A 14,214-nucleotide genomic window follows, 5' to 3' on the forward strand; every position below is an offset into this window, starting at 1 on the left:
TTTCGATTTAATTGCTTTTGTTTGCAGAGAAAATTACGACGGCTTCTTGCCGATTATGGATGAATATTACTTCGTATTATAGGGTAGTTACGGTGTAGTAGTTTATAATGGTCGTTCAGGTTTCAAATTTACTCTTGTAGATTTATTCTAGGATACCTCGTGTATTAAATGCAACTCGAACATCAAATTTAAGGGGAATTTAATGGGATGCTATAGTCTTAAATATGCCGATAAATTCGATCAATGTATTCGTCGAAATCGATCGAATATTTCATGTATATTACCGATATAATGGTTTATTTATTCGCTGGTTTATTTTTAATAAATGGCTACTAACGAGGGAAATTTCAGAACCTGGAAATTCAAAAAGTTCAATACTTTGGATGCATTGATCTTTTTTTTTTTTCAATTCTCTACACTGTTGCAGTTATAAAAAAAAAAGACACGCAACTCCTTCTCAAGTTTCTTTTTTCGATATTTCTCATTATTTTCGAGATAATTTGAGGGAAAAAAAAATTCTACATGTTTTCCAAGATATGATTTCGCTCTCTAAATTCGCATTGTAGTATCAACGAAAAGTACGTTCACGTTATGGATGATTTACTTGCACACAAAGTTCTCTCTTGTACGACAAATACTAAATATATAAGGGTGTAGCGTATTGCAACTAGAATTTGTCAAATTTGCATCGCAAATTTGTATTCCGTATATTCAGTTTCCGGGGTGCGAAATTTAATGTTTAATTTCCACGAGCCGAATTACACGTGTAATTTGATGCATATTTTCTCATTTACAAGGATATGGAATGCTTTTAATACGTTCATTATACTGGTTACATTTAGGAAAAAGAGGAATGGGAAATCCAAAAAATTTGGCGATATTTCCTTTAAATCGATGATTGATAACGTGTCTATTTTTTATAATGGTTTCAAAATCAATAATGCAGTAATTCTCGGTAATTAATGCAAATGAAAACGTACAGTTAATACCAATCTATACGTATTACCGAATTCTATGTAGTAATTTGTTAGAGAAGTATCGTTATATTTCTGATTACGAAGTCGATAAGAATAAAACACAGGATAAGTAAAGAGAATTACTAATTTGTGTACAAATTATTAAAAAGCTAATCACTGTTTAAAAAACCATAATTTCTAAATTGCGAATTCGATCGTTCTCGTAATTCAAAAATTTCCAACCTTTCGTAAAATTGTAACGCAGTTGCAAGTTTAGCTTATTTAGCTCTTCTCGTTTAATGATATAACGTCGAAGATAAATATCGAAAAAAAGCTGAAACAAGCACAACAATGGATATGCAGCAAATATTTTTTGCAGTTCCTGACAACAATTTTTCACTGGATCGATAACTCGCATATCGACTATTATTTTTCCTAATAATTAATTCTATTCCCGCGAAAGTGTTCTACAAACAACGTGTTTCGTATTCTTTCGACGTCAGTGACAGAGATAGGTTCCCTCGTAAAATGGCAATATCTATGAAGGGACCGTGTTCCGTCGGTATTTTCGTTTGCCATACGGTTGCCATACGGTTGCCAGTCGAGCATGTTCCCGTCGGGAACGTCACCTGATCTCAATTTTGGATACGGTGCATCTCGCGAATTACAGCGGGGAAAATCTGCACAATACTCGGTGCATTATGCACGCGTCTACGCTGAAGTTCGCCACGGTCTATCTATGCTTGATGAGGCTGCAACTGTTGACTTTGAAATACGTCTTCTGGGATGGTCGGCTGGCTCTGTGGTCGCAGACTTATAGTTAACTATTAGGTAACCCAGAAATAAATTACAGTTTTCCGGCACGAAGTTCTATCAACTGTGTCGAGAAACGAATTTCTATAATCCTATTTCCTAACGAATCTTTATTTCTTATAGAATCTTCGTTGAAAATAGATAATCAGATTTGGGATTTGCTATCGTGAATAAAACTATCGTTCGGTGTCATTTTCCTTAGAATTTACGCCATCTCTTTATAGACGCCATTCGTGCGTTCTCGTGTGAGAAACATGAAATTGCCTGAAAACGTTGAGAAGTGTAGTGTCTGTAAAAGAAAGCTACAAATGTTCTTTGCACCTGTGCATCCGCGTAAACGCAAACATAAAAGAATATGAAGGAAAGCTGCAGTTGGAAATATTATGTCTTTCTTTATTATCATAGTTTCACTTGAGTAGTTCATTCAAGGAACCATTCAAACAGTACGGTACGTTCTAGATAATACGATAATGTGCTTAGTGGCTGCGAAACAGATTGAAGTGGAGAATATCGTAGAATAAAAGTTATCACGGGGAAGCAACAATTAACGTTTGTTAATTAAAATCTGAAACAATCTTTGTGCGAAGTTGATTTCATTTCCAAACTCGTTAATAAAGGTACTTTCGTCGAGTCGTCTCGATGCTTCGTTTAATGCATAAATCACTCGATACAATGGCGATACGCGTGATAAACTTTCGATCTGTCGTGTTAGTTTGTTGAAACATGTCGAGCATCGAGGTGGTCTAACAAGAATAATCGTCACATTTTATCGTCCACCTTTTCGATAGAACGCGTAATTGAGAGGTCGAACGACGTCTGCCAGTGCATCCAGTGAAAATAAAAAACGATCCGTTAGAAATATTGATTTTAACCGTTTCATAACTATATGCGCCAAATAAAATTCTACGCTCGTTTCGCCTACGCGTTGTGCTCGTTTTTTCCAGCCGTCGAATTAATTCTTAATTCTTTGATATCGACGCGCAACAACTTTCGGTGCCTCTGCCTTTTCGAATGGAGCGAAACGCTTTTCACGTGAAATAATCCGGTGCTTGTGATTCCAATATTTAGATTTATGGCGAGAGACGTTGCGTATGGACTTCGACACATTTTCTTGTTTATTGTACTTTACACGCGATTCTTACTGCGATCTGCCAAATGATCGATGGTAACATACGATAAATTGTCAAATTGCCAGTGAGATCGTTGAAAGTAGTTTGAAGAAGAAAAAAGTGTTCGAGTTTCGAGTACGTGAGCTTTAGCATCGATTTATGGAATGAAAAGAACATATATATATCATGTGGGAGCATACAAAGAGGACTTTGAAAGTTTTAATATAAAATACTAATGTACTTAGGAGAAAAGGCGACTCTGTATGATAAAACAGGATACGGAAACGATAAAGGGATCGAGATTACGCTGTTAAATAGACGATTCTCTTTTCCGAAATGCACAACGCTTATAAACTGTATATGCTACAAACATCCTAAACACGTACACAAAATGCAACGATGTACAGAAAGTAATTAATCGTAGAAATTTATTTAACAAAGTATCGGAAGAATAATGTGTCTGTTCGAAAAACTCTTGAACCGAGATAATCAGTTCAAATACGCTTGAAACAGCCATTGACAAAGCATTTGAGTAAAGCAAGAAGAATCGTTTAGAACCCATACTGCGAACAAGATTAACTTCTTGCGCGCGTAACGATATAAATGCGACGATGAAGCGTTCTGAGAATGAGGTTTCGAACAGAAGGCGGGGAAATTCAATTTTCATTGGACGCGTCGCAGGCAACGACAGGACAAGATCGATGTTGGCAGGGATTCGGACTCTCGTCGACGTTATTCCCCGTACACAATTGCTGCTATGCACACAAGCCCGTGTATACACACAAATACGAACGTGGTCTGCATGCCGCGTGTCCCGTGAGCCTAGACCGGTATATAATTTTCCGAACATCGTCCGTTCTGGGAAAACACCGTGAAAATGCTTCGTCTCCGGTCCACGATCCCATTTGGGGACGCGCGTGCCGATGGACACGCCGTCTCTGCGGTGACGTGATTTTTATTCGATCGAGATCGAGCCACAGGCGTTTCACAGAGTTTCAAACAGCGCAGTTATTAAAGGCGGCGTGTTTTCAATAAAATTTCGACGCGTTGACGAACAGTTGGTAAATTAGTTGCGGCCATAGAAGCAATTTGCGATAGAGTAATAAAAAAGTTGTAAAGCGTGGAATTTTAAGGAAAATTCAAGGGTTGGAGACATTTTTCGTCGAAATTCAGATTTTAATGTATGTTCGAGAAAAAAAGGTGAGCCCACGTTACTGTGCAACACTTACTGTGGCTTCTACAATTTCCTTTCGCGTTGTGAAAATGGAGCTACCTGTACCTTTGACGATGTGGCGTTCATTTTGGTGCAAGAAAGGCATTAGGCTTTTAGGGATTGTCTGATTCTTGCATTAATTTAGTTCTGCGAATGCTCACCGGAGACGATAAAAAAGTATTCGAATAATTTTTTTAAAACAATGTTGTTGGTTTAAGTAAAGGACAGTTCTATATTTTGGAACAGGTATAGTTTATCTTTTCGTAGCGAAGGTTTGCCTGGGACCGATATGTGCTCGCAGAATGCCTCAGGATCGGTTTAATGAAGTTTCCACTTTTGAAAGCAATGAACCAGCATTTCCTCGTTCTTCTCGACAACCTTATTCCGAACTGTTTCCTACGAAGGAAGCGACATTTCACGATATAATGACCCTGGTCGAACGATACTTACTTACCTCCTGGCGACAAATGGTATTAGGAAAACATGCCGAAATAATCGCCAAAAGATGAAAATACAATTGAATAATACCAGTAGCAACAGCATTTTTGTAAAATATTCCTATAACCATAACTATCTTCGTATTTGTAATATTCAAAGTATGAATTAAAATGATTTGTTCGCAAAAATATATCTTTCTTCCAATTAAACCTATAATAGAAAACATCAAATTAATGAAATTTGATGCAAGAACCAGACTGCTACAAGATTTGTTTATCGCCATATGTAAGTTTTTGAAAATTGAAAATTTTTGCTACGAAGTAGAATGTATTTAAGGAGGAGGTCACGATTAATACATTGACAAGAAGAAATATTTTAAACAGTTTTTTTTTATTTCGTGTTAAATTAGTAAAATTACAGCTGCATGGTTCTTGCATCGAAAGCTTCAATTGGACATGAAAATTTTAGCCGTTCGCGTTTAATGATGAAAAACGAACGTGAAACGTCTATCAGGGGCGTAGCTTTCATCTGTAAATACTGATGCGAAATATTCCAAATGCCTGTAATTCGTCGAATTTCCCAAACATGTTGATAATATCAAGTTATTCGAGATATTGCACCGGCGTGCATCTACTCTTACCTAATACCAGTACTATAGACCATTGGTCGAAGGAGGACGAGAGAGAGTGTAATATCATAGAAATTCCATTCCATCCGAGTTTCATCATCGCCGTTAGCCCAGGTAGACTCGATGTAAAACGAATTCCGTTCGAACCCGGTTCAGAAATAAGATTCTCCTTAGAAATTCCGATTAGTCGGACTGTGCATGCATCGAGATGCTGGGAAGGCGATGTTACAATCCTCTAATTTCTTGTCAATTTCCGCGATACGATTGAACGAGGTAAAGAACGTGACCTGACGCCAGCTATGAAACGTATTGCAATCGAACGTCTGTCTAATTCCGATATTGGTCTGTGCGATTCTACATCGGAAAATTCTTAAGCGAAATTTCGTGTCTCGGAACTTAAGACCGCAGATCGAGAACTCTGGATTGCGTCCACAGAATTTGTTAATTACCTGCTGTAAAACGATGAAACGAAATTTTAATCTTCTAACTTTGAGTTTCGTAGTTAAACTGTTTCGAAACATGGCAGCGCAGGATACGCAACTGATAGTGCACGTATAAGGACGCGATGCAGTAGATACGAATACGGCAAGCAACAATTGAATCGCGGAAGAGCTTGGCCGTAAAGTTCCGGAAAGTAGCATAAGGAACCAGATAAAGATAAGAAGCAACTTGAACGATTAAACTGATTTTCTGATAAATTTTCAGCGTCTTAACTTCCTTACCAACAGCAAAGATTCTTGTAATTAAATCGTAAACTTGCCTCATAGGAGATAAAAATTGTACAAGGTTTTGCGATTCGCGAGCTTTCAAAGATGTCCTTTACGTGTATGGATAAAAACACAAACCACGTAATATTTAACAATAAAATAATAAAAGTGTAAAGAGTAATTAAAAAGAAAGTAAATAAATCATTATTTGGTAGGATCTTTTCTAAACTTGATACGCTATTCAATTTACAAACAAATTATTAAAATAAGCATTTTACGGGAATTAAGTTCGTCAATGACATATTAAAGGCTTCGTAATTATTCCAGATCTTTCAGTAATAAGTAATCAATTAATCGACTCGGCTTTGTAGCGAATAATAAAATTAATCGAAACTCGATTTATCGCTACAAAAAAGCTGGAGGATTAAAAAACTATCGACGAAGAAGACTCACTTTATTACATTCCTAACAAGTGTTCCCATCACACGTGAAGCATATTTTCATTTAATTTTTCAATTCGATCAATCACGCGCACTAAATCCGTTACGAGCAAAAAATGTAATCGACCAAACTTAATAGAAAACGCGTCCCAACTCATTCGAGGCTGAAACCGATTAATCTTCGCGACCAGCTTATTTCACTGTGATCGCGAACGAACGAGACGGGGGAACTGCGACAAAAAAAAAACAAGAGTAAAAGAAAATCGAACAGTCTCCGGTTGCAGGCACTTCCTAAATCTGACACGGACAATAAATCCAGCCCCTTGCAGTGCCGTCTTGATTTATTAAAGAACGTTTTTCCTTCTACCTATGTAACGTGTAATTCTCGAAAAAGAAGGGACGACAAAAAAAAGCCGACACGTAGAAAGTGGCCTGAAAGCTTTTCGCCACAGAGAGGAACAAAACGCGAAACGTTGCATAATCAAATCCCTTTGAGAACGCGAGGAATGCGTTGGTGTGTGCCCGTGACACGGACCATGTCTGTGATTTCAGAGTCGCGTGGATGTTCGCTCGTTGGCAAAGAACAAGGTATATAGAGTCGGGAAATGGTCGGAACGGCGCAATTAAAACATAACTGCGGCTCGTTTGACAGACTATGTATGTCAGAACTGCGCTCTCTGGGACGAAGGTGGGACTTATTAAAAATTGCCTCCGTTTAGTGTAATTTTAACGAAACGCGAATGTGTCTTTGAGACTCCGGAAGAGTCTGCCATAATTCGTTTGACCTTTTCTTTATTTTTAACTCAATGTCTTCTTTATTATATGGTTGAACACGAAAGAAGAAGGTATAACGCGTGTTGCGCAGAAAGCGTTAAAACTATTTTATAAATGTCAGAATTAACGATAGCCATCGTCGGATTCACGCATTGGCGATAGAATACCGAAAATCACGTAAGTTTTCTTCGAGCATTGCCAACTTGTATCTGTATCTGGAATCGCGATTCTATACGAAGTGGAAGCTCATTAAGAATTCGAGGAACGAACGCGACTCGCTTTTTGAAGCCTCCTTTAGCAGAGGAAAGACTTCTCCGTGTTGCACGTCTTGAACTGATACGCTTGATTGTGCCCAATTATTATATATCGACGTATACCAGCCCAATTTCCGTCACAAGTGCAGCGGAAGCTCGTGGCAATCCTTTTCGAGGTAGCTCGAAGAAAACGTCGAGCTTTGAACACTTTCTCGAAGAGAAAAGCACAAAAAGAACGTCAATTACGCGAAGAATCCATAATTTCGCGGTAACATATTTCCTCTTTGCCCTTTAAATTTTATAACGTTCCACGTTCCAAATATTTCTATCAAGGGTTTACTTTCCTTAAAATTACCACGATGAATTTATCGATTACGAAACAGGGTAAGAATTTATTTCCCGTAAATAAATTATATGGCTCCCTTATCGTGTTGCGTATAAATGTTCGTCTCTGATAGCCTGAAAATCGATGTTAAATCCTTGTAGAAGGAAAAGGTAATACGTAATAGTAGAAAAGTAAAAAGGAAGAGGAATGGAAACACTCGGTTGTTTCGCACCTCGTTAACTTTCTCCAACTTCTATCTTGAAACGTTCTATCTGAACATAGCTGATGGGTCTCTTTGAAAGTCTCAAATCCGAACCTAGTGCCTATTCACATTCGGCAAGTAATTACGAGTTAGTCTCGCGAGGAAACGGAAGAAGAATTGCCGCAGGAAATCTGAATAAGAAAGATCGAATCTCGCGGTATCTGCGCCTGGCGCTCGCCTCGTTTTCCCGTTTCCCTGTCATTGTTATCGGACCATCGCTTCTTTGTCCTTCCGCCAACGCGTTCTCCGTCATTGTTGTCGCTTTCCCGCGGCATTCACTCATCCGTCGGTCGGTTTAAGCCCGAAACCCGAACAGACTGTTCGACGAAACGAGAAACGCCGGTTCTCCCACGGAAACTTGACGAATACCGGCGGTGCTATTTCTTGTCGACGTTAAACAGGTTTGGTAATTGTTTTACGGGATTGCGAGAAAAGCGATTTGATCTAAGCTAGCTACGGATGAAAACAAAGTTAAGACAAACAAGGCTTTTCGAGCTAACTGAAATAGAATTAACGTTCATGTTGTCTACCAGCGCAACACGCTTCTCAGTGCTTCGTTCATCCCTAACGAAGAGTTTCCCTTCGTCCGATATTTAGTTATGTTTGTGGTGTTTGAACGTTATATTTGATACTTTTCTTTTACCGGTGTTCTGTGCGGAAAACGAAGTCTGTATTATTATAGCGAAGTTTCGTTACCATCTTTAATGAAATGGAGATAGCTTTTGGTTCGTGACATTTTCCCTGTTAAATAGCGTAATTTTATTAGATAAAGCACACCGTAAAATGTTCATATCGCCGATAAATTACGTCTAACACAACTCGTTTCTATCGTTACCTGCCTGTGCGAAAAAATCTACCCAGTAAAATATTTCCAACTGTTTAAGAATTCTCAGGTATCGTGGAAAACTGTTCGAATCTATAAATTTATACGACGTTGCAAATGCAGCAGCTTGGATTCCCTCCACTTGCCGAAAGTTTCAGGTTGAGAAAAAGTTTTAGGGATAATATTTTGACAGAAGTCAATTTATCAGAACGCGCCATCCTTCATTCTTAACCCGTTTTCTTTCTCGGACTTCGACTTGCTTTTGTTCCGTAATTAATCACCGGGCAAGTTCGGTCTCTCGTGCGCAAGCTTTCTTTCTGGTTTAACGCCGACTGAAAGTTTGCTAGACGAGATAGGTCAGGGAGCATGGTCGAGTTCAGTCGAAACGTGTTACAATCTCGGAAAGGTCGATATTATGTACTCAGAATTTTAACAGCTGCAGCGAATCGTCTGAAACTCCATCGACGATACTCTGCGCTATTTCGACGACAAAATCAGCGCGCGATATTTTTAAAGAAGTATATTTCACGTTAATTACCATTCATTATAGTAAATAACGACGCGTTATTTATTTTCCATATTCTATCGCAAGCAGTATTTAAGAACGAGAGGGATACGAATAATCTGTATATCGTTTGTAAAATCGTTTTTATGCGAAGATTACAGAGGAAAAGCAGGATAAGTCGCATTTCCTATTTTTGCAGAGAAGCGGCTTTAAATTCAGTAGAACGTCAGTCAACGTTGCCAAAATTATCTGTATATTTGATCTTGTAGCTAAACGTACGCTTTTTATCCTCAAAATTTTAAAAATATCGACGAGGCATATACGATTCGATAAAATGCTACTTCTATGGGAATACATTGTCCCTTCGTGCTTTTTTAAATGTCGCGAGGAACTCTTAACGCGCAGTCTATCAAAAGTAATTACGAGCAGGTGGCCGAATATTTTTGACCAAAAATAAATAATAAATACTATAAAAAGCGTTATCATCGTTGATCCAAGTAAATACACAACGAAAATCATTATTGCAATGGATGGTGAAAGGTGTCGTATTATCTGGCACTAATTGAAGAGCATATTTTAATAAATATCAGCGAAGAAAACTGGAGGCGGCGCCCAAGCTTTTTCTTCAACAACAACAATTTCCATCCTAGTGAAGAGCTTATTATCACGGGCAAAAATGTAGCTCTTTAGGCACTCTTAGGCATTATTGCGACGTCTATGAATGAAATTTCCATAATATTATGCCGCTGTAAATTCCGAGCGGCCCAGCCACCGGCATCGTGAATTTCATTTACCGGATAAATACGGAGCGAATGCATGCGCAAGGACTGGCGTTAAGGCCGAGCAAAGTGACACCACCCTCTTCGTGGAAAGTGCATTTGATTGAACATTAGCATGACAAAGGGTTGGGACGAGGCCCGCGAACAAGCATCCACTACGTTCCGCATCGGCTGAGAGTATATCGCCTCTCACCTTGCCACGATTTTCACGTCACGAGCCACGATTGTTTGAAACGTTTACGTTCGAACGTTCGAGGATGCTCAGATGAAACGGAACAAATTCTACTCTCTCAAGGAAATCGTACGCGGATAAATTGTGTTTGATGGTACGGTGTTTTAACAGCTTGCGTTGGAAATTCGATTTTCGTATCTTGAAAATCGAAATTTTCTATTGGAAATAGCAAACAAAGGAACACGACGTTTTCAGTGGTTTCGTATTGCATAATATCTCGACAGAAGGATATTGTCTGAAGATTCATTTGTAATTTTAAAACGTGAAGTTTTCTCGTATTGGTATCTGCTATATCTTTTATATAGATGGTGATCTATTAAAAGAACAGGACACTTCGCTTACTTGCACGATTTCTACGAACACTTGGTTAGATAGCCGTTTGGAGCTCGAGAAACCAAGAAACATGGCTCTTCGTATCGCTTTAACCGAAGAGAGCTAATGGATTTTGATCAGAAGAACGAAGTGGTTATACCGCAGAACTATTATCTCGTGCGATTTAGTTCAGAAATATCGATTAAGACACGAAATAATTTTTCACGACGAAGCTTCGTTCACGCTGATGCCACATTTAAGCCTTCGATGCAAGACATGGTAGATCTTCCAATGATATCGAAAGTCTAAGAAAAATACAACCGAGCGTTTCTCTGTGTTCAAACACACTATCGCGGTAAATAAAGAAACGTTATTACAGACACGATAAAATATTAAAAAACGATACGACTGTTTGACCCGCTAATTAGAAGTCATAACACAATTTATTCGTTCGGAAATTGTATATTAATTCGCACGATCCATAAACGAAATTTCGAGATACTACATAACGTTATGAAATTGGTTGTCTTAAATGATTTATTCCGGATATGCTTGTTCAAAGCTGTTTCTACTTGAATGAATTCCGATGTACAAAATTCATTCGAATTTTGTTGGTTTCCTGTACTCTACGTATAACGAATTCTGTAAACCCAGACGAAACAGTGTATATATTTCAGTTACATAACAGGAGAAAGGTACGGAAAACTTTGGGAAACTTTAAAATTAACAACAGTCCCTCAGCCTTGTACAATATGTATTATAACAACCAGGTCCTTTGGCTAACGTGATTTATGTTTGATCGTTTTCACGTTCCTTTGAAAGTTTTGCGAAGCTCTGACTAGCAACAACGTTAAAAACTTTGTGTTTTAATCTAAAAGGAACTACAGCGATTACTAAAACTGCACGATTGAATAACACGTACTTGCTCAAACCGGATAAAACACTAAATGACGATGGAAGAGGAAAAGCTAGTTTCTGCGATTGTTTAATTAATTTAGATCTCTGCCTCTCAAATATCGAACACTGTCAACGCGAAAGTTTTGGAAACGCGTGCACAAAGACCTACAACAGCATATGTTCGGTGTCGTACCACGTTTCGCGCAATTCCTAGCACCGGTTGTTTCCAAGTTAGTATAACTAGCGATCTCGAAGCGATTCGTAAATGATCCGTACAAACGATGTGATTTATCGGCAAAGCACACGACGATGGTTCGCGACCATTCGACCAAGAAAACAGCGAACGTTTCTCTTCTGGCAAATCCGTATACTCGAGATGCAAATCCCTTCTACGAATGAATGTATGCTTTCTGCGCCGGAATTAATCGAAAGATTAATGTCACGCGACGAGAACAACGAATTTTCTTGCAACGAGTGAAGTAACGTATTGCCCTGAATTTCGATAAATCCCCTTTATGGATATTCAATAGCTTTCACAAGCTTCTGTATAAAGAACGTTTATCAATTTTTTTTATCGAACTTTTATTCAACATTTACTTTTCATATTTCCTTAAAAAAAAAAGACACGAATTTTTTTAACAAAATTATTTCTTCCCTTTGATTTCTAATATATTTTTGAAATAAATTTGTAAAAATTCTCCAAGATAATTCCAAGATAAGTGAAATCAATAAAATGATTAGAATCGTTCGCAATTTCAAATTGTTCTATTTTATCTTCGGTTGAAAACAAAATTTACCGTAGCTCGAGCCAACAGGCTCAGCATGAAAAAGCTAAATTTGCAATATGTACGTGGCAGCTGAAGCTTCTATGAATCAGCTTTGCATATTAATCGAATGCGCATCGGCACGCGTGTTGTATAGCCACGAAGCCTGTCGAACGGACGCTCGAGTCTAATCGCAAGGAACTAATTACGCTTTACACGGTCCTGATCCCATTCTCGACTTCCTGACCAACAAATTTCGATGTTATTGGCGGTTTGCCACCTGCAACCGATGCATCTTACAGCCGTTTCCGCAGCGCGATTTCGCCGAAACGTGATCCCGAATTCTTTCCCGGATCGTGTCGAATACTCCCTGCAAACGAACCGAGATATTCGCGAAAAGAATCGTAATCCAAATTCCAGGAGGAATCCCTGTCGGACGAATTAAACCTTTTTCTGTTCGATGAAGTGGAAAGTTAAGGTTGCAGTGGCGAAGTATTGGCAAAATTTCGACTATTTTGCTCCTAGTTAATCGTCTACTGCGTTAGATGTATACTAAATAGTGGGAAAAAGTATATTTGAGAATTCTGATAACACTGTCTTTGCACAAAGTAGGACGTAACTGAGAGGTTGAAACTCGTCTGGAAATTTATTCGTGTTTCTATATTGCAGACACCTAATATCACGGTTCTATTTGTATAAATGAAAATCTACGAATTAAGAAACGAAATTTTAACTTTGTTCAAATAAACGTAATTTCGGTGAGACCTGTCGTACGCAGTCACAGCGAAAACCCGAAACAAATCGACGATGTGAAGCACACATCCGATCAAAATATTGTAACCGCAACGCGTTAATCCGTCTTCTAAATTCTCCATTATGGGAGCTATGGAAATTTACGTAGTCTCCTGTGTTCGATAACCGCTATATTTGTTGAACGTGAACAGGCAACTAATGTTTATCTTGGATCATGTAAATTCTCTGATAATGGACGTGATCTAACGATGATCTACCATATGCCATATAAACGTCATTCGTGTTCAGTCAAACTCGTTCATGCAGAAGAGTGATCCTCAAAAGTGTAATAAGTTTCTATAGCGATGTGATCGTATAGAACATTTTCCTATATTTTACAATCTCTCTGTTCAAGCGATAAATCAAGGGTCAACGAAGAATCAACGATTCGTCAAATTAGCAAATCTAGATCAAGCTGAAATTATTAAAGTTATTTTACGAGCAACATAAGCTATAAAAGGAACTACGGCGAAGATATTTGATCCACGATTAACCTTTTGCACTCCTATGTCGAGTATGACACGACATCGGTTTTTATCTCAGGAGCTCTTTTGTCGAACCCCACTCGACGTTCTTCCAGTGCCACCTTTTTTGTGAGACGTGCGAAAGAAAAGCAGGATTGTATCCTGAAAATTGTTTCAAGATATACCATACACTGAGAAATTACAAAATACAGCAATGGCGTGAATAAAACTGGTATTTAAGTGAATTTCTTTCTTCCTTTATTTATTTAAATTGTCTTATCTTTTTAGTTAAAATAAATTTCAAATAAAACGCTTAGAAGCGTTGGCAGCTGCTAGTAACGAAATTGAAATAAAGTTCGGAGTGCAAAGGGTTAACACAATGAAATCTTCGTTCCTTTTTCCTTCTGTTCACAAAACGAACTTAAATTAACGACAAACGCCCAGTGGACGCGAATTATCGAGACGCTCGTGTAAATGACGGTAGTTAACGCGTAATAATGTAATTCCAAACACATTATCCACACCACATAAAGTTATTAACGATTGAGCTGACTCGGTGTTCGCAGTATGGGAACAAGTTACGCAGCCCGGAATACTCGCTCACGCGTGGGATTATGATCACGCAATCGCATAAGCTAGCTACGGAAATTACGAATACGCGCCCTTCGGCGCACCGATATACTCCATCTTGTATGGTTTATAATAAAGCACGCGTCACGCGTCAATT

At 38.4% G+C, this 14,214-nt stretch overlaps 1 protein-coding gene and 1 long non-coding RNA gene across 5 annotated transcripts in view; one reads left to right on the forward strand and one right to left on the reverse strand.

The window, feature by feature from the left end:
- Window positions 1-14,214, forward strand: part of LOC126918695 (neuronal acetylcholine receptor subunit alpha-7) — a 274,945-nt gene that overhangs the window by 176,132 nt on the left and 84,599 nt on the right. The gene's annotated exons all lie outside the window — the stretch shown is intronic.
- LOC126918698 (uncharacterized) overlaps window positions 1-14,214 on the reverse strand; it is a 208,334-nt gene that overhangs the window by 148,770 nt on the left and 45,350 nt on the right. The window lies entirely within an intron of this gene.

This window comes from Bombus affinis, chromosome 7, assembly GCF_024516045.1.
Source record: "Bombus affinis isolate iyBomAffi1 chromosome 7, iyBomAffi1.2, whole genome shotgun sequence".
NCBI lineage: Eukaryota > Metazoa > Arthropoda > Insecta > Hymenoptera > Apidae > Bombus > Bombus affinis.